We start from the raw sequence: 26,744 nt of genomic DNA on the forward strand, positions 1-26,744 counted from the left end.
CAGGTATACCCAGGTAGAGGGAGTCGACTATGAGGAAACTTTCTTACCTGTTGCCATGTAAGTCGATTCCGCATCCTCCTGTCCATTGCAGCTTATTATAATTATGAGATCTGCAAATGGACGTCAAGATGCCTTTTCTGAATGGCAATCTTGAGGAGACCATTTATATGGTGTAGCCCAAGGTCAAAAGCAAAAGGTTTACAAACTGAATCGGTCCATTTATGGACTAAAACAGGTGTCTCGATCTTGGAACATACGATTTGATGCTGTGATCAAGTCGTTATGGCTTTAACCAAAAACGTTGATGAACCTTGTGTCTACAGAAGATCATCAACGCTTCAATAGTCTTCTTAATGTTGTATGTAGACGATATCCTACTCATTGGAATGATGTAGGTCTAGTGACTACACAGTTAAGAACTGGCTAGCGACCCAATTTCAAATGAAAGATTTGAAATAGGCTCAGTTTGTCTAGGTATACAGATCTTACAGGATCGTAAGAAGAAAATGTTAACACTGTCTCAGGCATCTACATTAACAAGATGTTGCTCAAGACTCGATGCAGGACTCCAAGAGAGGCCTACTACCGTTCAGGCATGGAGTCACTTTGTCTAAGAAAAGTGTCCTAAGACGCCTCAAAAGGTTGAGGAGATGAGACGGGTCCCATATGCGTCTTCCGTTGGCAGTTTAATGTACGTGATGCCCTATACTCGTCCAGACATCTGCTACGTTATGGTATAGTCAGTAGGTATCAGTCTAACTTAGGCCAGGGTCACTGGACCGTAGTGAAGAATATCCTCAAGTATCTTCGGAGAACGAGGGACTACATGCTCGTGTATTGTTCTAGGATTTGATCCTTATAGTATACACAAATTCTGACTTTCAAACGATAAAGACTCTCTTCCCCCTAGTTTATTGTTTTGTACTAAGTTTTTTGTATACCCCACTTCACTTGAGGACAAGTGGGAGATTTTTGGGGTTGATGCCCTAAAGTCTCGTGTCCTGTAGTTTGTAAACAGTATATATGAACACCTGTGATTGTTAATATATGATATTTACTTCACATCTTGTTATTTTGCTCGGTTATTTGTTTTATTTGCTTTATCACAAACCAATAAACATAAAATCCCTAGTTATCTGTATGTGACTCAAGCTTATATGTGGTGACATACAAGTGGATCATGTCTTGAGTGATAAAAAAAATGTCTATAGTATATAGATATAGGAGGGAAACCTTATGCTGGTAATGCTACGGACATGGCCCATTTTGTGGAATGGTCATAAATGTTGTGACTTGCCACAGATGATCTGATCCTGATCATTCGTGTTGGGGACATGCGTGTGGGGGCATCCTATACAAAGAGTTTGTATAAGACCTGACCAGGAAGTGTTAATGTCTCGTTATATAACACCGTTCATGACAGAGACTTCACTTCACTAGGATGACCATAGGTAACATGACCTCAATCCTGAGTGAGTTGGGAACTCCTGCCATTGAGGGCAGTCCTTTGATTTGTATGGGTGCAAGTGGCCAGGTCGCCGATTCAAACCTACCATTTTGGGGATACTTCTGATTTGGGAATTGGGAACTCAATTACACAAGATGGAATTTACTCCTTCCCCAAGGCAAGGTTAAGTAGATAGATGCTCCCTTAAGGGCTGATTCTGGGGCTTGAACGATGTGGTACCACACACCTTCTCTTGGCCCGATAGGTGTTCACACATAGTTGGACTATGTTGTATTATTCATTAAAGGAATCAGTGGTACTTAAGGAGTGAGATGTAACTATAGGGGCAAAATGGTAAATTGGCCCAGCTGTACTTACGAGCATCTGTGAAGGGTCATCTTACTCATGATTGGTTATATCTAATGGACACAGAAATATATCTATGGTAAGAAGAGTTCAACTGTTGGTCTTTAGTGGAATCACTGACAGTTAACGGATGGTGAATCTCGTGGCTAAAGAGTTTAGTCAGCTATTCACATACCGTTGGAGCTTCGAGCCACAGGTCCATTAAGCCACCTGGGTAGCTTGGATAAACTCGGAAACTAGTGATTGGGTTAATTTGAAATGTTCAAATTGACAAGAGGAAGTACAATTATATATGATATAATTGGAATGGCTAATTATATATGATATAATTAGCTAAATGTATGAGATACATTATTTTGGAGGAAATAAGATATAAATATGATTTATATTAAGTATAGGAAAAATACTATAGTAGATATATGATATCAAACTATATGATATAAATATAATATGATTATATTTATTAAATAAATTAATTGATTAATTATTTAATAATTAACCAATTTCACGTTTGAACGTGGGAACGTGGGCAGCAAGGGTTAAGGTAACCGGCGGGATAAAAGTTGCAAATTGTTTTCAATTGATAATTTTTTCTTTTTCATGCAATCAAAATCTCGCGCCCTAAAGAAACCGTGAAAGATTGATCGTCGAGAGTCTATATGATAGATTCTCAATCGTCTAAACGATCGTCTAGTTCACGCGTTCCCTAAACGATCGTGTACCAGTTTCCTAAAAGATCGTCTAGTTTTTCCTAAACGGTCGTATAGTTTTACTATATGATAAGCGTCCTCACTATACGATAGCAAAGTTCCTTACGTGCGCGCTTTTCGTCTACACGATTTTCTCTCCTCCGTTTTCTACCAAACTCACCAGAGCCCACTCTCTGGGTTTTTGACGCCGAGGATACTTGGGTCTCCCTAGTGGTGGTGTTGTCCCCGAATCCTTGTTCGTGTACATTCGAATCGTGCAGTAACAAATGAGACTCGTCAGGTGTTAGTAGATCGATGGAGTTTTCTGCTGCTGTGGGTTCATATATAATCGAAGATCGTTTTCCTCTAGTAATGAACCCCTCTCTATGTTTTATCATATTCTGAGCATGCTGTTGTTGAGTTTTATTATGCATAACTGTTAGTATAGAATGTATATCGTTTATGTTCCGGTCACTGTGAAATCGGAGCGATCTAAACCCGCTCATGGAATTCTCATTTTGAGATCCTTCAATGTTACCTATGGTCATCCTAGTGAATATGTAAATCTCTATTATGAATGGCATTATATAATGAGACTAAACATTTCGTAGTCCGGTCTTATACAAACTTCTCTATATATAATATCCTCCATCGCATGTCTATATATGAATGATTAGGATCAGATCATTTGTAGCACTTTACAACAATTGTAACACCTACAAACGGGTCATATTCGTAGTGTCACCAGCATAAGGTACCCAGCCTTATCCATCTACTACAGACCATTTAGGTTATCACTTAAACATGACCCACCCATATGTCTCTACATACATGTTTAAGATACAAAGATAACCTTGGATATTAGTTTATTAGTTTGTGGTTAATGCAACTAAAATATCATATATTTTATAGACAATGAATAAAATATCAAATATTTTATTAAATACATAATGAGTTTGTTCAACAATGTTTACAAACTATAGGACCCTACGAGATTTAGGGCATCAACCTCAACAATCTCCCACTTGACCTAAACCTAGTGGGGTGTACAATATAATCAAAATACAAAGTACACAAATAATAAACTAGGGCATAACACGCACCCAATACAATACTACGAACCCTTGGCTATTCTCATGAATTCTTGGACTTTATGTGGAGACATAAACTTGATCAAGTTCGAGTAAAATAGCTTAAACAATCTATAGTACTTGGATTAGGTTGTGTACCTATTTCTGAGGATAGTATTGAATACGGCTCGCTTTATGATTGTTACAAATGTTGTAAAGTGTCATAAACAATGTGATTAGTTCATTCACGTAGAGACATGTGAGCAGGGGTGTTCTACACGATGAGATTGTGTAAGACATACCACGAAATAATCACGATTACGTATTAATATCGTTTATTATTAACACTTATTAATTTCACTTCTTGATGACCTAGATAACTTGATCTGAATCCTGAGCTGTCTATGAACTCCTGTTTATTTGTGATTGTCCCTTGATTTGCATAGGTGAGGGTAAGTTCAACATTGTTGCTCAATATGCTTCTCATTTCAAGGATAAGACCGGGTAGATGACTGGGGACATAGAATTTGCAAGATGGAATTCACTTCTACCCATTTTAGGGATAGTAGAAAGTGTGTTCCCTTAAGGGCTAATCCCGAGTCTTGAACAAGGGACCCATCCTCTCGTTGGCCTGAGAGGGAATGGATTTAGTGATTATGATTCTAAATCAACTGTTCATTAGAGCAACAGTGGTACTTAAGGAGAAAAGATGTAACTCAGGGGTATTTCGGTATTTGACCTAGCTGAGGTTACGAACAACCTGTGATGAAGGATCAACTTATTGATGACAGTTATATCAAATGGACACATAATATATCTATAGTGAGAGAAGTGCAACTACAGCCTATAATAGACAGTCCTGTTAGTTAACGAATGTTGATTAACTAGGTTAAAGAGTTCGGTTAGTCTCGGATCGTTGGAGCCCATAATCTGTAGGTCCATCGGGTCTCCTTGCTAGCTTAATACGGACAAAATTGAAGAACTAGGTGAAGTAAGAATTTGAAAAGTTCAAATTCGGGCTTTAGGAAAAATTGTATTTTATATGAGATATAATTTACAATTAAATAATTAATTTATTAATTAATTAATTTTTAGAGTATACTTGATCATTAGCATGAAAGTGTTTTTTAATCTTGATTAATGTGATTAATCAAAGCTAGGTGTCAAAGACAGGTTAATATGTGATATTAAATTTATTTATTTTATTTAATTGAAATTTTTTTAATTAAATATTTTCTAAAATTTGAAAATTGTAATTCATTTTCTTTAATTAAAAATTAGTTAGTGGAAAAATCCAATTGTTCGATTTTCCCACTAACTAAGTGGACTTTGAAGTGGCATTTCCAAGCTTGACACCTAAAGGTTACATGCTAGTGGAGTTTGAGGTGGAAGACATGCAAGATAGGATTTTGCATGTATTTTTTCTATAAATAGTTTGGTTTTTGAATTTTGTAAAATCTAATGCTTCTTTGACTTTTAACCTAAACTCTTCCACCTAAATCTCTTTACTCTCCTTTTATTAAAGTGAAATTCCCTTGTTTTCACTAACAAAATGGTCCCACGACCGTGTTCTTCAACTAGAAAATAGCGAGAATTTTTCGTTGGTGGTGTCGATCGAGCTCGGGAGAGGAAGATTCCAGTGGATTCTCCCAAGGTTGTAATTTCTAACCCTTTGTGTATGCTTATTCTTGTTTTTATGTAATTAGAATGTTATCTATCCTTTCTTCCACTGTGCATGTGTTCTTTATATTCTAACAGGGACAGGTCATGTCGAGCAAGTAACATTAAAAATTTGCCCTTTCTGGAGGGAGCCAGGTGAAAAATTTATTGCTTTCCTTCACTGCTTTCTAGTTTAACTTCTTGTTTTCCTTTTGTAGGTTTTCTTTCCCTCTGTCCTAAAAAAGAAGATCAATTTCACGCAGTCCTCTTATCACCATCCCATGTGCAGAAGTGTCATCAGGGGAGGTTTTCTATTCCCTTGACCTTTTTATTTTGTTGGGCTTAGATTATAAATACATTAGGGATAATGTATCATTTTAAGTTGGGGGGTAGGGTATGTTGGTCCTTGAGCGTTGTGTTTGGACGATGTTTGTGTGCTAAATTTGCTTGCTTGCTCTCTTGCTTGATTTGTTATGATGAGTAGTTGATGACGCACCTTTTTTTTTATTAGGTTTGCATGAAACTATGTTTAAAAAGCATGATCATGATTTTTAACCCATTTTTTTTAAAAAAATTATTATCTCTCATGCATCTTTAAGTCCCTTGTCCAATGAAATTAGGACCTGCATGCTTAGAGTTGTATTACTCTTATATTTTTGTTGTCATCTCGAAAGACGTAGGTGATATGTGTTAAGTGACTGAAAGCTCAACCTAGTAATGCATGCCTAAGTTTTTGCCAAACTTTTGTTATGTATTGAAAAAGCCAAGTGTAAAGTATATAAAAAGAAGTTTGTAAAAGGTGAGTGTGTTGTAAATTAAAAGAAAGTTTGTATGTTATTTTTTAAGGGGATTACTCCTCTTTCTTGGTTATTATTAGTCTGGAGTAGCTATGACACCCGTAGTTTCCCTCTGAGCTAAAGTACCCCGAGGAATGAGTAAGATTCAGCACCTTTTTAGGAGACATTGCTCGTAGTTGGATGACTTCCATGACACCCGTGTGGGCAAGCCAAAGTGAAGGTGGTGTGTTTAGATAAGCCTTCCTTTTTTGTGTAAAAGAATAAAAGAAAAAATAATAAAATAAAATAAATAAAAGTTTGGTTTCCTTAAGTATATCATTACAATGTTAAGTCTAGGAAGCTTGGCTTTTGAACCTTCGAACCAGTGTAGGGGGCAAACAAATTGAGGGCCCTATTAAACCGTTCCAGGTTTTGCGAGCTTAATTAGTAGGACTTTTGACTCACTCATGCATGAATAGTTTAGAATCATTTTTAAAATGTGCTTCATTGATTGATTGTAATCGAATTTCGTTTTTTAATGCAAATCTCATTCTTATAAACTGTTGAGACTAGAGTAACAACCTTTGTGATGGAGCAAGTATAATTTTCTATGTGAATGTGTGATTCTACCTTGCTCAAGGACGATCAAGAATTAAGTTGGGGGTGTTTGATACCATAAAAAATGTGTTATTTTCCGATTCTTAATTCTAGGTCGTTACTATGTTTAATGTGTTTATTTGATGATTTTATAGGTATTGAGCATCTTGGAGGTAGATGTTGGGAATGATTTTTTCGGTATTCAGGATCAAGTTAACAGTATATAGCCTAAATGGTCTAATAAGTATATGGATGAAATTGTGTATCTCATCCTGGTAACACTATTGGATGCGGCCCACTCTGTAGTTGTTACAATGAGTTGTAAAGTGCTACAAACGATGTGATCCATAGATCGTTCATGTTGAGACATGTGAGTGGGGGCATCCTATGCAATGAGTTTACATACAAACTTAACCACGAAAATAGTCACTTTTCTTTATAACGACCCTTTACTATTAAAACTGACTATTTCATTATTAAGCAACCTAGGTTAACTCGATCTTAATCTTGAGCTAGCTATGAACTCCTGTTTGTTCGGGATTATCCTTTGATCTGCATAGGTGAGTAGTCCAACAGCACTGCTCAATAAGCCTCCCATTTTGGGGATAAGACCGGATGAATAGCTGGGGACATAGCCTTGCAAGATGGAATTCACTCCTACCCGATTTAGGGTTAGCAGATAGGTTGTTCTCTTAAGTACTGATTCCAGGTCTTGAACAATCGAGGCCCCGCCTTCTCATGATAGAGAAAAGACTTGATTCATAGGTATTATGAATCAAAATTGTTCATTAGAGGGTCAGTAGAAACTTAAGGAACAAGAATTCACAGGGGTAAAACGGTAATCTTGACCCAACTGTGATTAAGAACAACCTGTTAAGGATCAACTTACTGATTATGGTTATATCAAGTGGACATAATATATCTACAGTGAGGGGAGTTCAACTATGGGCTATAGTGGAATGATCCATTAGTTAACGAATGGGGATTAATTCGGTATAATGAGTTTAGCCGATTAATCTCAGATCGTTGGAGCCCATGATCTGTAGGTCCGTGGGGTCCCCCTACTAGCTTGTAAATGGATAAGCTTTAGAGTAGCATGATAAGTTAATTTGAAACGTTCAAATTAGAATTAAACGGAATAGGAGAATTTATATTTAAATATGATTTAAATATATGAAGATGAGTTTGTGTAAAAAATTAATTTAATATTTGATATTAAATTAATTAGAATTTATTTAATAATTATTAATTTTATTAGAAAATTAATTTTATAAAATTAATAATATTTTTGGTTTTAAAATAGAATGGATTTTGAAATCATTTTTTATGAAAATAGAAAAATTGGAAAATACACAAAATGGAAAAATAGGTTTTTCCATTACCATCTTCAACTAGCTCACTCAAAACCCATTAACATTCTCTTCAATTACTCCAAGCATGAGTTGCATCTCATGTAGCCATCTTCTTTGCATGTTCACCTGCAATAAATAAAGAAGATTGGAGTGGAATTGAGGCATGCATTCAAAGAGTTTTTTGAGAAAAATTTGTGCTGAAGAAAGAGTTCTTCAAACAAGCTGGTGCAGTGAGCTTCTCCTTAGTTTTCCATTGGTTCAAGCTGTTCTTAAGTCCCACAACTCATTCTAAAGCTCCAAGATGATAGTAGGGAAGATCTTGAGGTGGTTCACGGTGAGTTTTGGAGAAGACAACTACTGAAGATCAAGATCTTGAAGAGTTCTACAAAGGTATGACTTCAAACCCTCTTATATTAGATGAGCATGCTTTAGTTTCTGCCAAAATTAATGAATTACAATGCTTATTGATCCTTGTTACTTCCGGTGCATACTAATTTACTCTTACAATTGGTAAAGAGCATCATATAAGCATCCAATTCGGTTTAATTTGGGTGTGGTGGGTGTTTTTCATGAGATATATGAAATTGATGCATTGATATGGTTTTCTGAGTTTTGGCATTTTATTTCTCTTTAATTTCTTAATTAAATTTGTAATTGGCTCTTGATTCATGAGCTTATATGTGTTATCAAGAGTCTGTAATTTATTTGGAGTGATTAAAGTTGAAATTAAGATGTAATTGAAGAAACAAGTGAAGAAGGCCGAGCTGCAAATTCCAGTTTTTTAGCTTTTGCTCAAAAATTGTCGTTGAGGTTTAAATGTTAAACGATCCTCTAACTCCAGGTGCTAGACGATGTGAAGAAAAGCTAGATGATCGTGTAGCTACGGGCACTGGTCATTGTGATGTTGTGCGCTAGACGATCATGTACTTGCGGGAGCTAAATGATGCATTAAAATGCTATACGATAGAACTATGCGATCGTGTAGCTTTGTGTGGGAGCTAAACAATGCGTTGAAAGTGCTATACCTGTCTCTTATACACATCTAGATGTGTATAAGAGACAGTGATAGCACTATGCGATCGTGTAGCTTTGTGTGGGAACTAAACGATGCGTTGAAAGTGCTATACGATGGCACTACACGATCGTGTAGCTGCGACACGAGCTAAACCTGTCTCTTATACACATCTAGATGTGTATAAGAGACAGGTGTTACACAATCAGACTTTGCGAGATTTTAAGCTTGGACCGAGAGCAGCTGGTTCGACCGGTTTTCTCGAGGTCCATTGTGATTCAGCCTCAAAGGGTTTTTGGCTAGTCATGTTCAGACTTTGCTAGTCCGATTCAAACTTATCCAGTCCAATTCAAGTTGCTTGGGTTCAGTTTGGAGTGGTTCGAGCGGTTCAAATGCGATTTTGAAGTTGTTTGTAATAATTAGGCTTTTATTTGCTCGTTTATGCCAAAACTAAAACCATATCAATTTATGTTTAATTGTTTATGCATGTGATGTATGTAATAATTAAATAATTCATGTATATGCATACTGTATGCCATATAGATTTAAAACCCCACCGTAGGAAGCATGTTACATGCATTGAAAGTATGTTATAAAAATGTTATAATATATAGTATGCATGTTAGAGTTATATTTAATATAATTGATATGTTAGATATTGAATGCCTTTATTGAATGTTGTGGATGTTTAGCATGTCTAAAATTTTGTAAGCTGTTATAAAATTGGGTTAGATGTTTAAAATCCAGAACAAAGAACAGTTGCATGCTCACTTAGGTTAATAACTAGTTTTAATCGTTAAAATAGATTGTTACCTTATAAAATTCGGTTACAAACTCAAATCGGTTCATAAACCTATCTAAGACAGGAGTACTTAAGTTGACGGTTTACGGAACACCTCCTACCTGAGATTATGACCGAAAGATTGAGTGTTGTTAACTTATTTTATGAGCTTGCGTGAGCGATGCGAGGTGATAAAATGGTTTACCACCTAGACATTGTAGGTTAAAATCCACTTATAAGTGTTATACTTGGATAAACCACTTAGACTTAGGTTGTTTAAATTTAGCCGTTATACCTAAGTAAATACCCAAACACATAGAATACTTCAGTTGGTGATTAATAATATATTCAATATATAATTATTAGCTCTCACGCCCTCAAGAGTTCACATCATGAGATCCATGCTCGGCTTCATGTCGCTTTTACCGCGACTACTCCATTCAAAAAGTGTTTACATGGGTCAATAACAAGGTGAATAAGGGAAGTAGTTCATAGTAAGTGGGTGAAGAAAATGTGTCAACATTGTCCTACGGTCTCCTCCATTAGTTTGAACCGTGAGATTCCTATGTTGCGTTTGCTGTCATTTTTAGGTGGCACTAACTAGTCGTTAATCGCGGCGATCCATTCGGAGGGTTGTAACATAGGATTTGGAACCACCCAGGCTTCAGTAAAATGAATAGGGTCTTATAGTTCCGTCATGGGTATTGTCTTCTATTTCGAGGGTATATTTATACCGTTCTATAAGATCTGAAAATGGCAGGCCACAGTTACAAGAATTACTAATTGTTAGTAAAGATCTTGACCGAAAACAATAATCGAAAGAACTATAGGAGTATAGAGTTATTATGGTATAGTATTTGGTCAAGAATTGTCTTGCTTCTGTGAAGGAATTCTTGACTACCCCTCGGTAGCAATTTTTCTAAATCCCTAAAGTATCGTTGCAAAAAAAAAAAATAAAGATTTATTGGGTACTTTATTATTATGCTAAAAATGGATTTAGATGCATAATTATTTAAAAGAGTTTGTTTAAAATGTTTCAGCAATGTCGAATTCAATCATACAATTGCTAGCTTCCAATAAATTTAATGGTGAAGGATATTCAAACTGAAATGCAACATCAATACAATGTTACTTGTGGATGATTTGAGGTTTATGTTGACGGAGGAATGTCCTCCAGTTCCCAGTTCAACAGTGAACCAAAATGTTCCGGACATCTATGACAGGTGGGTAAGGGCTAATGAGAAAGCTCAGGCCTATATCTTAACAAGTATATCTGATGTACTTAATAAGAAGCATGAAGTTATGCCCACCGCCCGTGAGATAATGGCGTCGTTTTAAGAGATGTTTGGGCAACCGTCATCCTCTGTTCGACATGAAGCCATTAAGTATGTCTATGTAAAGTGCATGAAAGATGGAACCAACGTAAGAGAACATGTTCTCGATATGATGGTCCATTTTAATGTTGGGAGGCTCATGGGGCGATGATAGATGAGACGAGTCAAGTAAGTATGATATTGTAATCTCTCCCAGAGAGTTATTGATGCGTTATAATTGTGATGAATAATGGTATGAAATTGCGGTGGTGAATTATGCGTTGCACATGCAAGTTTTCCTAGTAAAACTCAAGTATAAATCTTACTAGGTTTCCTGGTAAGTCCAGGGTCGAACACAGGGACTACTGAGACATTATGCGTTAACGAATTTTGATTTCCTTACGGTGGCAAAAACAAATAAGTTTGGTTGGTGTTATGTTTAAGTATAAAATTTATGCGACAGAATTGAGTAAAGAGTTGATGACATTGAAAGTTACAATGAGTATGCAGGGAACGGTTGAGAAGGGATTTAGCTAAAACTTCCTAAGATTGTGTTCAAGCTACGCGATCATGCTATACACACACACCAGCATGTCATCTCTCAATGAAAATGCCATAGTTCCTATATCTAGGATGCATGCGATGTATACAATAATGTCGATAGGACTTATGTCTAAGCCTCTATTTTGTCTATGCAATGATGAATGATACACACATACACAAGGTGACCGCATACTATCATATCCTATTTCTAGGGTGCATGTGATGTATAATAGCAAACAGAACTTATCTCAAGCCTAGATTCTAACCTGACTCTCTCAAGTCTAGGTTCTTTCTTTAGACTATTCTCTTAAGTATCTCTAAAGGGTGAAGGACGCATACATAAGACAAGATGATCACATAAAGTGAAGATCTTAGGTCATACTAGCTAAGTATTTCTCAACCCATTCGAAAATTTAGCTACTCATACGAAATGTGAAGAGATTGAACAGATGTTAAGATGAGAATTCCATTCTATAGATAAATTTAGAATACAAAACAACAATTGAAAGTAGGGATAAGAAGTCCGATAGCAATTTCTTGCTTCCCGAGGATTTTACACTGTTTTTTTACTCTATTCTGTCCAGAAGAATATCCTTGCTTTCATAAGTGTCGGCCCTCTCTCCATTTGCAGGGCCTCTCGGCAGTCTTTCGAGCTATCCAGGAGTGATCTCTCGGTGTCTTCTTCTCTTCGCTCGCCTCCACCTTCTAAGTATATGAATTTTAGACTAATGGTTATGTACATGATCTATCTTCTATGTATATGGAGAATTGTGTAGAAATTCGAACTCTTTTAACGATGGTGGTCTTCGGTATTTATAGAGCTCAAGGTGAAGAAGCTTTTCTCTCAAATGATTGCAATGATGGGCGGTCATTAAATCTTTTGTCTAATGCACCAATTAATGGTCATCGAAAAGTTGAATGTACTTGCTACAGTGTGTCGTTAATGGCTTGTCAACTAAATTCGGATTCGACCGTCATCAGCTTTTCATCCCATCATGATTTATTAAGCTTTCACCTTGATGCGCCATCTTTATGCAGCCACCTTCTTGAGCATCTTCTCGCAAGCGCATACGATCGCATCACTTTGCGGTCGCAATCTTTTAGTGTGCGCGGTCACCGAAACCCTTGGATCGCAATTTGCTTTGTGCCAACGCATTTTTCCTACACAAAATAAGTGAATTAGCTGCTTTTATGCGATGGGCGCATGCAATCGCAAAATTCTCATTTTAATACTTTTGGACACGTCTTACCGTCGCATTCTCTCATTATTTTACATCTTTACGCTATAATAATGTGCATTTCTGTCCGTTATCAGTTATCTACCATTCAGAACAAACGTTGTTATGAACAAAATTACTTATAATATGACCATGTTGTTGAATGAGTTACAGACATATTAGTCGATGATGAAACTGAAGGAAAAAGAAATAAATGTTGTTTCTAAACCTAAGAAGTTTTATAAAAAGTCTACGTCTGGAACAAAACCCACTGATAATAAGAAGTATGTTCCTTCTTCTTCGAAAGACAAACTTGTACAAATGAAGAAGAAAGGAAAAGGGAAAAATAAAACCACTACATAGAAAAACAAAACAAAACTCCCAAAGGAAAATGTTTCCATTGCAGAGAAGATGGACACTAGAAACATAACTGCCCAAAGTATTTGGCTAAGAAGAAAGCAGAAAAGGCAAAACAAGGTAAAACCGATTTACTAGTTATTGAAACATGTCTAGTGGAGAATACCACCTTACTTAGATATTGGATTCAGGCGCCGCTAATCATGTTCGCACTTTTATACGAGAAACTAGTTCTTGGAGAGGACTTTCTGAACAAGAAATGACTTTCAAAGTGGGAACGAGTGAAGTCATTTCAGCTCAAGCAATGGGAGATGACAAGTTGTTTTTTGGAGACTGTTTTATCTTACTTAGGAATGTATATTATGTACCTAACATAAAAAGAAACTTGATCTCCATTTTCTGTCTTGAGTATATAATATCTTGCTAGAAAATATGTATATAATATCTTTTGAATGTAATAAAGTGTTTTTTTATACAAGAGGTGTTCATATTTGTTCTACAAGACTCGAAAATAACTTGTACATATTAAAATCAACTGAAGAAAGAGCCATTTTAAATATAGAGATGTTTAAAATAGTTGAGACTCAAAATAAGAAGCGAAAAATTTCTCCTAACGCCTATCTTTGGCACCTCAGACTTGGTCACATTAATCTCAACAGGATTGAGAGATTGGTAAAAAACAGTCATCTAAATTAGTTAGAAGACTCGTGGCAAAAGGATTTACCTAAAGAGAAGGAGTTGATTATGAAGAAACTTTTTCTCCTGTTGCCATGATCAAGTCAATAAGAATACTTCTTTCCATTTCCACATATTATGACTATGAAATATAGAAAATGGATGTCAAGACAGCTTTTTTGAACGACTATTTTTATGTCTTAACTAGAAGGGTTCATCTAAAAAGGACAGGAACAAAAAGTCTGTAAGCTTAATCAATCTATTTATGGATTGAAACAAGCATCTAAATCCTGGAATATAAGGTTTGACACTGCGATTAAATCTTATGGCTTTGAACAGAATGTTGATGAACCTTGTGTGTACAAGAAGATAGTCAACAAGACTATAGCATTCTTAGTTCTTTATGTTGATGATATCTTGCTAATTGGGAATGAGATAAGTTTCCTTGCTGATGTAAAGAGATGGTTAGCAACACAGTTCCAAATGAAAGATTTGGGTGATGCTCAATATGTTCTAGGAATATAGATCTTTCGGAATCGAAAAAATAGAACACTAGCACTATCTCAAGCATCTTATATTGACAAGCTGTTGTCAAGATATAATATGTAGAATTCCAAAAAAGATATATTATCTTTTAGACATGGAATTCATTTGTCAAAGGAACAGTGTCCTAAGAAACTTCAAGATGTTGAGGAGATGACAAGAATTCCATACGCATTTGCAGTTGGGAGTTTGATGTACGCAATGTTATGTACACGCCCTACCATATGCTTTGCAGTTGGAATCGTTAGCAGATTCCAATCCCATTTAGGACACAGTCATTGGACTACTGTCAAAAACATCCTCAAGTATCTAAGAAGAACAAGGGACTATATGCTTGTGTATGGACCTAAGGATTTGATCCTTACAGGATACACTGATTCTAATTTCCAAACAGACGTAGATTTCAGGAAATCTACTTCAGGATTAGTTTTCACTCTCAATGGAGGAGCTATAGTTTGGAGAAGCATTAAGCAAAGTTGTATCGCTGACTCCACAATGGAAGCGGAATACGTGGCTGCATGTGAAGCTGCTAAAGAAGCAGTATGGCTATGCAAATTCTTGGTTGATTTGGAAGTAGTTCCAGATATACACCTACCTATCACACTATATTGTGACAATAGTGGTGTTGTTGCCAACTCGAAAGAACCAAGGAGTCACAAATGTGGAAAACATATTGAAAGAAAGTATCATCAAATAAGAGAGATAGTACACCGAGGAGATGTGATCGTCACAAAGATTGCCTCTGAAGACCACCTTGCTGATCCATTTACAAAGGCCCTCTCAGCTAAAGTGTTCGAGGGCCACCTAGTTGGACTAGGACTACAAGTAGTGTAATCTAGGTCAAGTGGGAGAATGTTTATGGTATTATAGAATGTCTAAGTGTAATCTAGTTTATTGTTCGGATTGGTGTCCTAATTCTCTCAGAGTCTCGTTATTTGTAATTATACACATTGTTTATGAATAAAATAATTGTTATTTCATTCTAGCATGTATTCATATCCAATAAACAAAGCTCCATGGTTATCTTATGTAAACTTAAGCATGTATATGAGATATACAAGTGCATCATGCCTTAAATGATAACCTAAATAGGTCTATAGTATAAGGATTAAGGTGGGATACCTAATCCTGGTGACACTACGGATACGACCCACTTTGTAGAGGTTTGCAAGTGTTGTAAACTACTACAGATGGTAGATCCTGACCATTCATGTGAAGACATGCGAGTAGGGGTGTCCTATACAAAGAGTTTGTATAAGACCGGACCACGAGATGATTCGTCTCTGTATATAACGTCGTTGATACTGGAGACTTACATCTCACCTAAACGACCATAGATGACATGATCTTAATTCTGAGTGTTTTGAAAACTTCTGCCATTAAAGGATGTCCTTTGATTAGTATGGGTGAGAGTGGCCATATTGCCAACTCAACATGCTTACCTTTTTGGGAATTTTTCTGATCTGGGAGCTGGGAACTCAATACATAAAATGGAATTCACTCCTTCCCTAAAGTAGGGGTAAATAGATAGATTGCTCCCTTAAGGGCTGATTCCGGGGCTTGAGCATAGTGACCACAGCTTCTCTTTGGAAGAGAGGACTTAGTCATAGTAGGACTATGACTTATGTTCATTAGAGGGATCGGTGGTACTTAAGGAGTTAGATGTAACTATAGGGACATAACGGTTATTGGCCGAGCCGTACTTACGAGCGATCTGTGAAGGGTTGTCACACTATTGATTGTTTAAGATGGACATATAATATTTTTGTAGTAAGAAGAGTTCAGTTGTCGGTCTTTAGTGGAGGGCCTGGCATTAACGGATGGTGGATTCTAAAGAGTTTAGTCAGCTATTCACGTACCGTTGGAGCTTCAAGCTACAAGTTCATAAGGTCCCCTTGGTAGCTCAATGGATTCAAGTTGATGATCAGTTCTTAGTGTTGGTTTGAAATGTTCAAATTGACAAGAGGTAATTCGATTATATATGATATGTTCGGCATGGTGTATGAGATACATCAAGTGGAGGGTTAATGTAAATGAGATTTACATTAAGTGCCATGGAATAGAAAAAGAGTTATGGTTTATATGTTTCATGAGATGAAATATTAAAACTATAGGTTATAAATATATTATGGTAAGTTAGTTATCATTTATATTTATAATAATATTAATTATTGGATAATTATTCCTTTTTCTCTAATAACCAATTGAGTGGGAGGTTATTGGTGGTTTCATGGTAATCGTGAGATAAAAGGAAAAAGGCTTTCCTAATTTTAGTAAGTTTTTGCAAAGTTATGAATTTGAGATTTCCAATCTCGAAAATTACTCATGGATAGTTGTCAAGTAAACCAGATTTACTAAACGACAGCTTGGATTTAGCTAAACAATCGTAGAGTGTTCTTATACGATAGACACTCAGCTAGATGATAAGCTAAATGATCGCATAGTTTTTGTTAGACGATCACATAGCTTTTACTAAACGATTGGGCATCGACCTATACGATAGGTTGTTTCATCTCCCACTTTCTCAATTGTTCTTCCTCCAATTTTCTACCTTTAACCAAGTCCACACAGAGCCCACCCTCTGGATTCTCACATCAAGAATACCAAGGTAACCTTCTTGGTGGCGTCATACTCAATTCGACACAGTCGAGGTTCTGTGGAGGTCGTTTGCGATGTTCGAGGTGTTTGTGACCTTGGTGATCGCTTAGTTCGAGTTCATTGTGATCGTGTAGTGTAGCAATTGTGTTGTACAAACATTAGTGTGTTGTTGTGTTGTTGTGATCGAGCGTTCGTGATCAAGAAACTTGAAGATGAGTCTTCAAAGCTTTGTTAGTTCTATCCCTTGATCATTTAGTAAAGCACGTTGTAATTTCTTTTTTATGCATAACTGTATGTTTCCGTTTGTGACTGTAATTATTGTTGTTTATATATGATTGAAATTTGGAAATATTCTTTCATTGCTCATGGAAATCCTCGTGTCTGATTTCCTTCAATATTGTATATATTTGTTCTCACTGGATTTTTAGTCCAAGTGGGAGATTGTTGGGAATTTCCTAGAACTTGCATTTCGTGTTAAACATTCTATTTATCAATAATAATAAGTTGTTGATTTTGCATTCTATTATGAAAATCCAATAAACATATCCATGGCTATAGTCTGAATACTCTAACTTTATGTGGTGACATAAACAGGATCAAGTTAATAGTATATAGCCTAAATAGTCTAATAAGTATATGGATGAAATTGGGTATCTCATCCTGGTAACACTATTGGATGTGGCCCACTCTGTAGCTGTTACAAAGAGTTGTAAAGTGCTACAAACGATGTGATCCACAAATCGTTCATGTTGAGACATGTGAGTGGGGGCATCTATGCAATAAGTTTGCATATAGACTGGACCATGAAAATAGTCACTTTTCTTTATAACGATCGTTTACTTTTAAAACTGATTATTTCATTATTAAGTAACATAGGTTAACTCGATCTTAATCCTGAGCTAGCTATGAACTCCTGTTTGTTCGGGATTATCCTTTGATCTTCATAGGTGAGAGTAGTCCAACAGCATTTCTCAATAAGCCTCCCATTTTGGGGATAAGATCGGATGAATAGCTGGGGACATAGAGTTCTACAAAGGTATGACTTCAAATCCTTTTATATTAGATGAGAATGCTTTAGTTTCTGCCAAAATTAATGAATTAGAATGCTTATTGATCCTTGTTACTTCCGTTGCATGCTAATTTACTCTTAGAGTAGAATCAGTCTTTACAAGCTATTCGAGGTTAATTTGGAGCAATTAGAAGCTAATTTGAGCAACCGGGCTTCAAAAGGACGTGAACGGATGAAAACACCCTTGGACGGAGCATTGTGCAATGCTATAAGGCAGTAACTATCTATTTTGTGCAAAACAGGGTAGTGTTGCAATGCTACATATGGCGTTGCAATGTTACGAATTGAAGACGGAAGCATGCTGCAAAGTGGAGTAGCATTGCAACACTACTTGTAGTATTGTAACGCTAATTGATGACATGCAGAAATGCATGTCATCTTAGGCCTTTTACTTAGAATTATGAAGGTTGTTAGGCAGAATATGTGTCAATCATGATAGGAATTCATGAGAATATGAGTTTGCGTCGATCAGCATAACGAATCTCAGCTAGCCCGTTAATTTGCATTAATTATGCGTTCAATGTTCTATTTTTGTAGCTAATGTAGGAAATGAATGCAAATGTGGAAACCAGACCACCGCATAGACGACTGCATACGGAGAAACTCTCCATCACAAGGCAAACGCATTAGATCAATGCATGGGTATGGCGGTGATCAGCCGTATGCGTCCATCGCATGGGGATTGCACTCGTCAGGCGAATGCAGTCATCATGTAGAGTTACGATATTAAGCGAATATGGCCATTGAATGATTGTAGCTGCGCGACAACGCAAACTAATGGGATCAACGCAAGGTAGGTGGAATGAACGCATCAATGCATCTACCTCGAGAAAATCCAAAAGACGATGTTGACATTTCACCTACCACGCCATTGGTGGTAGAGGTTCAGAAAAGGATTAACGCGCCAAACGTCAGATTCAGAGCAGTCCAATTAATGCTATCGGCGACCCAAGCTCTATAAATAGAAGCCAACGAGCTAAAATTCAAATCATCCGGGGGAGGACCCTTGTGAACCAGGAACTTTCCCCGTGATCAAGACAAAATGCGTGAGAAGACGCTTGAGAGTTCTTCACCTCCTTCATCTATTCCGAGTGACAACCGGAGCTAGATCTCGAGAGAGTTAGCTCTTCCGCCCATCCATGGCACCACTGGCAGCCTTGACGCACATCCACTGGAAGCAAAGTTTTGCTTCCAGCCGGTCATTTCTTTTTCCTTTCTTTTCCTATATTGTATTGTATGACATTTTGAATTAAGGAATTGATACAAACTGTTTTCAATGCATTTCTCTATTCCTTCGACTCCATCTCCATCTTCTTACTTAGCATATTTACTTTTATTGCAACACTTAGTGGGAGTGCTTGGGTATTGCATACTTAGTCATGTGGATTAGGAATATGAAGCATGTAGCAACCCACCGAGAGGTGTGCGTTGCACGAGTGTGTGAGTAACCTTATTTGCTTAGTGTGAAGCTGCTATAACGCCTGTCTATAGGCTAATGCATTGCTTGTCTATGAGTAAAGTCAGCAACAATCAACTGCTTGGAAGGGTAGGTGGTTGGACGCATTAAGCAATGTATGCGTTGTTCACTAGGGATAGTAACAACCTTGCGTCAACCAAGTTCATGCGATTGTCTTGTAGTATGTATGCTTCATTCGTCCATTAGGGATACTCGGGAGGGTAGTCTAATGGCAGGATCTAGGCTTGGGAAGGTCAAGTCAGAATCTAGGCTCGAGAGAGTCAGATTAGAACGCATAACACAAGAGATAGGAGCTTAGTAATAAGCACTATTTTCTATTAACCCATCGCATGCATCCTAGAGATAGGATACGATTGAGTGCGGTCACCACAGCGTTGTGTACATTTTGTATCATCACATAGGAAAAGAGTAGAGACTTAAGAATAAGCTCTATGGACACTTTTGCATTCAACACATGCATCCTGGACTTAGGAGCACCACATTTGCATTGGAAAATGATTTGTTGTGCATGAGTGTAGCATGATCGCATTGGCTTGCGTTGACTAGGGTTTCCCTCGCAGTCACTCTTAAGGGTTGCAATGAAAACATCTCCGCATTTTATATATTTTTCCATACATTTATTTCATGTCAAGGTTTGTCGTATCTCTACCTTTCATGCATATTCTCATTGTGTTGTCTGTTAGATAGAAGTAGGAGTAGGATTAACTTAGCAACATCCCCTTTATTCTTTTATTTATACCGTCGCATGCACATCACCGCAAACATATAGTTACAAGTCCCTATGTTCGACCTCGGATTACCCAAGTAACTTGCGTTGGAATTATACTTGGTTCCAATGCAAGAAAACTTGTGGCAGGACGCATGGCCATCGCATACATTCATTAACGCATTATCAGTCCAAAGCAGGACCATCGACGCATGACTATCAACGCATATCTTTGGAACATGCATCGCATATCGCATCCACAGGATTTTGGTTGTCGAGTAAAATTGACATCTAATTTTCCACCATCACTAATCTATGCAGCGTTGCAATGTTGCGACACTGCCCTATATATACGTTTCTTCACTTTAGGTCAGATGCAAACGCCCACCTTCGGCCTCCAGCTAAATTTCCCTTCTCTTTCTCTTTCACTTTGTATTCTGGGCATTTCTTTAGTAGTTAATCGAGTAATGCCAAATTGTAGCTTCTCATACTCCATAGGAAGGTAAAATTTTGGTTTCTTAGCCTAGGGATTTAGAGGAACTCGATATAATTTTGTGAGATTTTGATTTATTGATGTATACAGACTTGTCTACGGGTTTTAATCTGAATTTACATTTATGAATTGCATGATTTTAATTGTTGATTGATGCCCAATGATTTTGTTGTGTAATTCTAATGTTTTGTGATTAATTGTAATATGTGACATATAATTATAAGTTAATCCCAATGGAAGCAATAGGTTAGTTAGGCAAAAGGACTACTCTTATCAACCTAGAGAAAAACCATATTGATTGTTTAATTAGACGTTGGAAGTTAAACACTCATCTTAGCCTAATCCCTAGAATTTAATGCGATTTATCAATTTGTATGGAACAGATTCGCTCTCTGTGCATTTTGATTAATTAGATAATTAGGACCATTGGTTGGGATTCCAATCAATTGGGCTAGGCATAAACAAGAAGTTTAAGTCATAAATTGGTTCAATGATCTAAATTACATTGGGTGAATTCATTCCTCTAAGCTAAGATATATCAATTAATTGTGCTTCTATCTTTACTTTTCTTGCACTTTATTTTATGCAATTTCATTTATCAATCCACACCAAACCCTCTCATTTATAACTTTAACTGAAAACAAGCTTCGATGAACTAATCTTCCACGCTTCCCTGAGGTTCGACCCCAGACTTGCCGCTTGTACTACCAGTTAGTAGAAATAGTTCGTTCGGTGATTTATAAATATTATTTGCGTCGCCGCGGGTTCACGGACGACGGTGAACTCGACCCTACTAGTCTTCTAACTACATATCTGAGGAAGATGGTGACGGTTAATGAGTCTTTGTCTGAATATTGAGAACGATCCTTATGTGCTAGCTTTCCCCATCACCATATTTCTGACCAATTATTGATTCAACATTTCTTGAATAAATTTATTATTGAATTTGTAAATTGCACTTGTAAAGTAAATCAGGTTCGAGTAAATAGTCAAAATGATCTATAGTATAGTAATAAGGTCGGGTGCCTTATTCTATTAACACTATCAGATGCGGCCCACTATATAGCTGTTACAATTTGTTGTAAGGTGCTACAAACGAAGTGATCCTGATTCGTTCATGTATTGACATGAGAAGTGGGGGCATCCTATGCAATGAGTTTGCATAAGATCGGACCAAGAAATAAGTTACTCTTACTTTATAATGTTGTTTACTGTTTGAAACTGACTATTTCGCTTAGATGACCTAGGTAAATCGATCTTAATCCTGAGCTAACTATAAACTCCTGTTTATTTGGAATTATCCTTAGATTTTTTTATGGTGAGCGCAAGCGCACGCGTTAAATTATGATATAGTAAAACGATCGAGAGACCAATTATTGTCCTATAAGGAATTGGTTTGACTCTTTTAGCTATTCAAAGATTCTTCTAATTTTACATAGAGGGTCGCACTATGATAAGAACCTAACTAATATAATCCTAAAAAGCAAGAAAAGATAAAATTGGGGTGAAACTAGACAAAGACACGTTCTAGGGTATGATTTTGTTAAACGGATTAACCAAATTAATTATTTTGACCATAGATTGATTCATGTAAATTATAGATCTAAGAGTCTTTTATCAAGGTATCCTCTCTCGAGCTCAACCGTTTCTAATGAATAACCATCGACCCGAATCTCTTCTATCGCTTGACTAGCCACAACATTAAGTTCCTCCGTTAAAAATCTCTATTAATCTTCTATCACTCTCGTGCATACTCAATGAATAGTTTAACATGCTAGATCCAACTCAACACCTTCTCTCTCGAGACAGACATTAAATAAAGAACATTCAATTAGTGATCAGTTAATTAAAAGCATTAAGAACAAACATGCTAAAATAATTATGCATAAATTCAATTCAAGAAATAACCAAATCAGTTTTTTCAATCTATAAAACTAGATCAACACCGTAGAAACACAAATCAGTCACTCATGGTCACAACACAAACATAGACCATTCATGAGGTTTCCAAACACAAAGGACAGAAATTAAAAGTGGGAAGAAATTGCAAGTCGTGTTCTTGACTCTCATCCTCGAATCTAGAATCACAACCCAACGGTCTCTTCAAATCTTCGATCCTTTGAAGCTCTGAGATGCCACCTCTGTCCGAAATTACATTCCCTGGGGAGGCCTCCCAAAATATTGTTTTACGGTCTCAAAATAGCCCTAAAAGTGCCTCTATTGGCCTCCAATCGACCTTCTCCAATCATCTCATCCATAAACTGCTTATATAGGCAGCAGTCGCAGCGTTGCAACGTTCCAAGGTAGCGTTTCAATGCTGACATTAATTCATCCGTAGTGCACCTCTTCTAATCGTAGCGTTGCGACGCTGCCCTATTTCCATGAGCTCTCTACCTTGCAACGTCACGGGGCAGCATTGCAACGTTTGTTCAACCCTTCCCTGCCTCCAAATTCCGCATTTTATTTCCTTTTTCTCCATTGATCAATGCTCTAGGTCAAAACTTTGACCTTCTTGGGGGTATTTTGGTCATTAAACTTCCAAAATTTCTCGTTCTCATCCATTTGCTTGATTTCCTACAATCAAACAATAAAAGCATCAAAGATCTCAAATTAAGCGTAAAACTAACTAAATTCTAAGCTCAGAAAATGCACTTGTTGGATGCGTTTCATTTGTATAAATGAAGGTTGGCTCAACAGCGCCAGCTCAATAAGTCTCCCACTTTATGGGTAAGACCGGGAAGATAGTTTGAGGTGAAAGACATGCAAGATAGGATTTTGTATAGGTGGAGTTTGAGGTGGAAGACATGCAAGATAGGATTTTACATGTAATTTGTCTATAAATAGATTGGTTTTTTATTTTTGTAAGAACTAATTCTTCTTTGACCTTTGACCTAAATTCTTCCACAAAATCTCCTTTACTCTCTATCTTTCTAAAGTGAATTTCCCTATAGTTCACTAACAAAACGGTCCCATCACCGTGTTCTTTAACTGGAGAATGGCGAGAATTTACCATCATGTTCTCTCCGGTTGCCATGATAAAGTCTATTAGAATACGCTTATCCATAGCCGCATTTTATGATTATGAAATCTGACAAATGGATGTCAAAATAGCCTTTCTAAATGGCTATCTTAAGGAAAGTATCTATATGTCTCAACCAGAAGGATTTATTAAACGGGGTCAAGAGCAAAAGGTTTGTGAAAAGCATCTAAAAAATTCTTTTATTACCTTCAAATTTGGTACTAATATTGCTAGTTTTGTTTAGTTTGACGTGGTTTATTGAGTAATTTCAGGAATCTACGCATTAGAAGCAATTTTTACGAAAATAATTAAAAAAAAAATTGGGGCACAACTCTAATTTTGTGAAATTATGGGTTGGCTATGGAATTAGGAAGAAACCAAAGACCTAAGATCAAGAAAAGAGACAAATTTGGAAGGCAATTCGGGGGAGCCAACATTGGAAGAACATTGCAACGTTGCTCTCTAACGTTGTAGACCCAAGAGCAAGTTGGAACAGAGCAGCATTGCAATGCTACGACTTTGACGCGACTGACATGATGCCAGCATTGCAATGCTGGTTTGTAGTGTTGCAACACTGCGAGTATATTATAAATAAGAATGTGCACCGCCAGGTCTGGGAGAAAAATAAGGAGAAAAATGAGCGTCGTATTTGAGAGATTTTAGTCTGTATAAGAGCTGAGTTAGAGCGATTATGTTCTGTTTTGGTTGAAGACTCGAGATTTTGATTGAGAGTTGATCCAAAATAGTTTCAGGTTAATCGTGACGGGAAGATTGATCGCGATTGTGCAATTTTGTTGAAGAACAATCCGAGATTAGTGGCGAAAGTCAAGGAGATCGCGATTGGGATTCAGACCTATTAAGAGGAGATCGTTCTTCAACGTTTAATTTACTTTTTGCTATAATGTTTCATTATTTGTTGAATATTGTTATCAGAATCATGTATGGCTAAACTCTTCTATTCTAAGGTGTTTATGGATTTTAGGGATTTTACTTTGGATATTGAATTTACAATTGATTCATTTTGCATGGATTTCTAAATTATTTGTGCATAATGCATTTGATTAACTGATCATTAATTAAATGAACTTAAGTTAATTAGATGTCTCGAGAGTGAATTTGATTCGTTGGATCAGATAATTTAGATTGTTATTCAAAATTGCATGAGAATGAATTTAGAATAATAAGGGGTGCAATTTAAGGGTCTTAATGTTGTAACTATTCAAGCGATAAAAGAGATTTTGGTCGATAGGTAGTTATTAGGATGGTTTGAGCTCGAGAGAGGATTTTCTGATTTTAGAACTTCTAGCCTCAATCTATCCATGTCAATCAATTGCATGTCATATTCATTGTATTCCCTAAATGAAACAACACCCTGGAATTATTGTGCTCTGAATTTTTCTTGGTGTGATTGAATTTCTGTTAGTCATAGTTACAGATAAAGTTCATCTTTTAATTGCCTGAATAAAATTGACCAAGAACTGTGATAGCTAAGTTTAGGAAAATTTTTCTCACATCGGTCCCTGAGGATGATACCCTATTTGGGATTTATTACTTCGATTGCATACGCTTGTGCATTACTACATCAAGAGCAAAAGGTGTTCAAGCTTAATCGATCCATTTATGGATTAAAACAAGCGTCTCGATCCTGGAATATAATATTTGACACTGGGATCAAATCTTATGGCTTTGACCAAAATGTTGACCAACCTTGTTTTTACAAGAAAATCATTAACAAAACTATTGCTTTTATAGTTCTATATGTTGATGATATTCTACTCATAGGAAATGAAGTTGAACTTCTGGCTGACGTCAAGAGATGGCTTACAACGCATTCCAAATGAAAGATTTGGGTGAAGCGCAGTACGTTCTTAGGATCCAAATGGTTCGGAACCAAAAGAATAGAACATTAACATTATCTTAGGCATCTTATATACACAAAATGTTGTCTGCATATAAAATGCAAAATTCCAAGAAAGGAATGTTGCCTGGAACAAAGTCCTAAGACACCTCAAGATGTTGAAGTTATGAAACGAATTACATTTGCATCAGCAGTAGGGAGCTTAAAGTGTGTCGTGTTGTGTACTCGTCTTGATATATTCTATGCCGTTAGAATTGTCAGTAGTTTTCAGTCCAATCTTGGATATGATCATTGGACTGCCGTTAAGAACATCCTCAAGTATCTTTGGAGAACGAGGAATTATGTGCTTTGTATAGTGCTAAGGATCTGATCCTTACTGGATACACTGATTCTGACTTCCAGATCAATAATTGATTCAAGGAAATTAACTTCGGGGTCAGTATTCACTCTTAATGGAGAAGCAACAGTGTGGAGAAGTATCAAGCAAAGTTGTATTGCTGACTCCACAATGTAGAAAGCACATCGAACGAAAGTACCATCTAATCAGGAAAATTGTACACAGAGGAGACGTGATTATCATATAGATAGCCTCACAAGACAACTTAGTGGATCCATTTACAAAGGCCCTCTCGGTTAAAGTGTTCGAGGGTCACCTAGTGGGACTAGGACTGTGAAATAGATAGAACTAGGGCAAGTGGGAGAATAATGGGTATCTTATGCAATAGTTTGTTGTATTTATTCTTTTTGTTTTCTCTCATTAAACTCAACATTTATCCACTAGAGTTTTAGTCCAAGTGGGAGTTTGTTGTGTTGTATGTTCTAAAACTCACAGTTTGTAGAGTAAACATTTTTTATTATCGATAAAGATGTTATTTGAACATTTCTTCAATAAAGTTGCTATTGAATTTGTAAATTTAACTTGTAAAGACTAAATCCAATAAAGTAAGATCCATGTCTATTATATGAATACTTGAACTTTATGTGCAGACATAAAAGTGGATTAGGTTCGAGTAAATAGTCAAAATGATCTATAGTATACGAATAAGATTGGGTGCCTTATTCTGGTAACACTATCGGATGCGACTCACTCTATAGTTGTTACAATTTGTTGTAAGATGCTACAAATA

The sequence above is a fragment of the Benincasa hispida genome, chromosome 9 (assembly GCF_009727055.1).
Source record: "Benincasa hispida cultivar B227 chromosome 9, ASM972705v1, whole genome shotgun sequence".
NCBI lineage: Eukaryota > Viridiplantae > Streptophyta > Magnoliopsida > Cucurbitales > Cucurbitaceae > Benincasa > Benincasa hispida.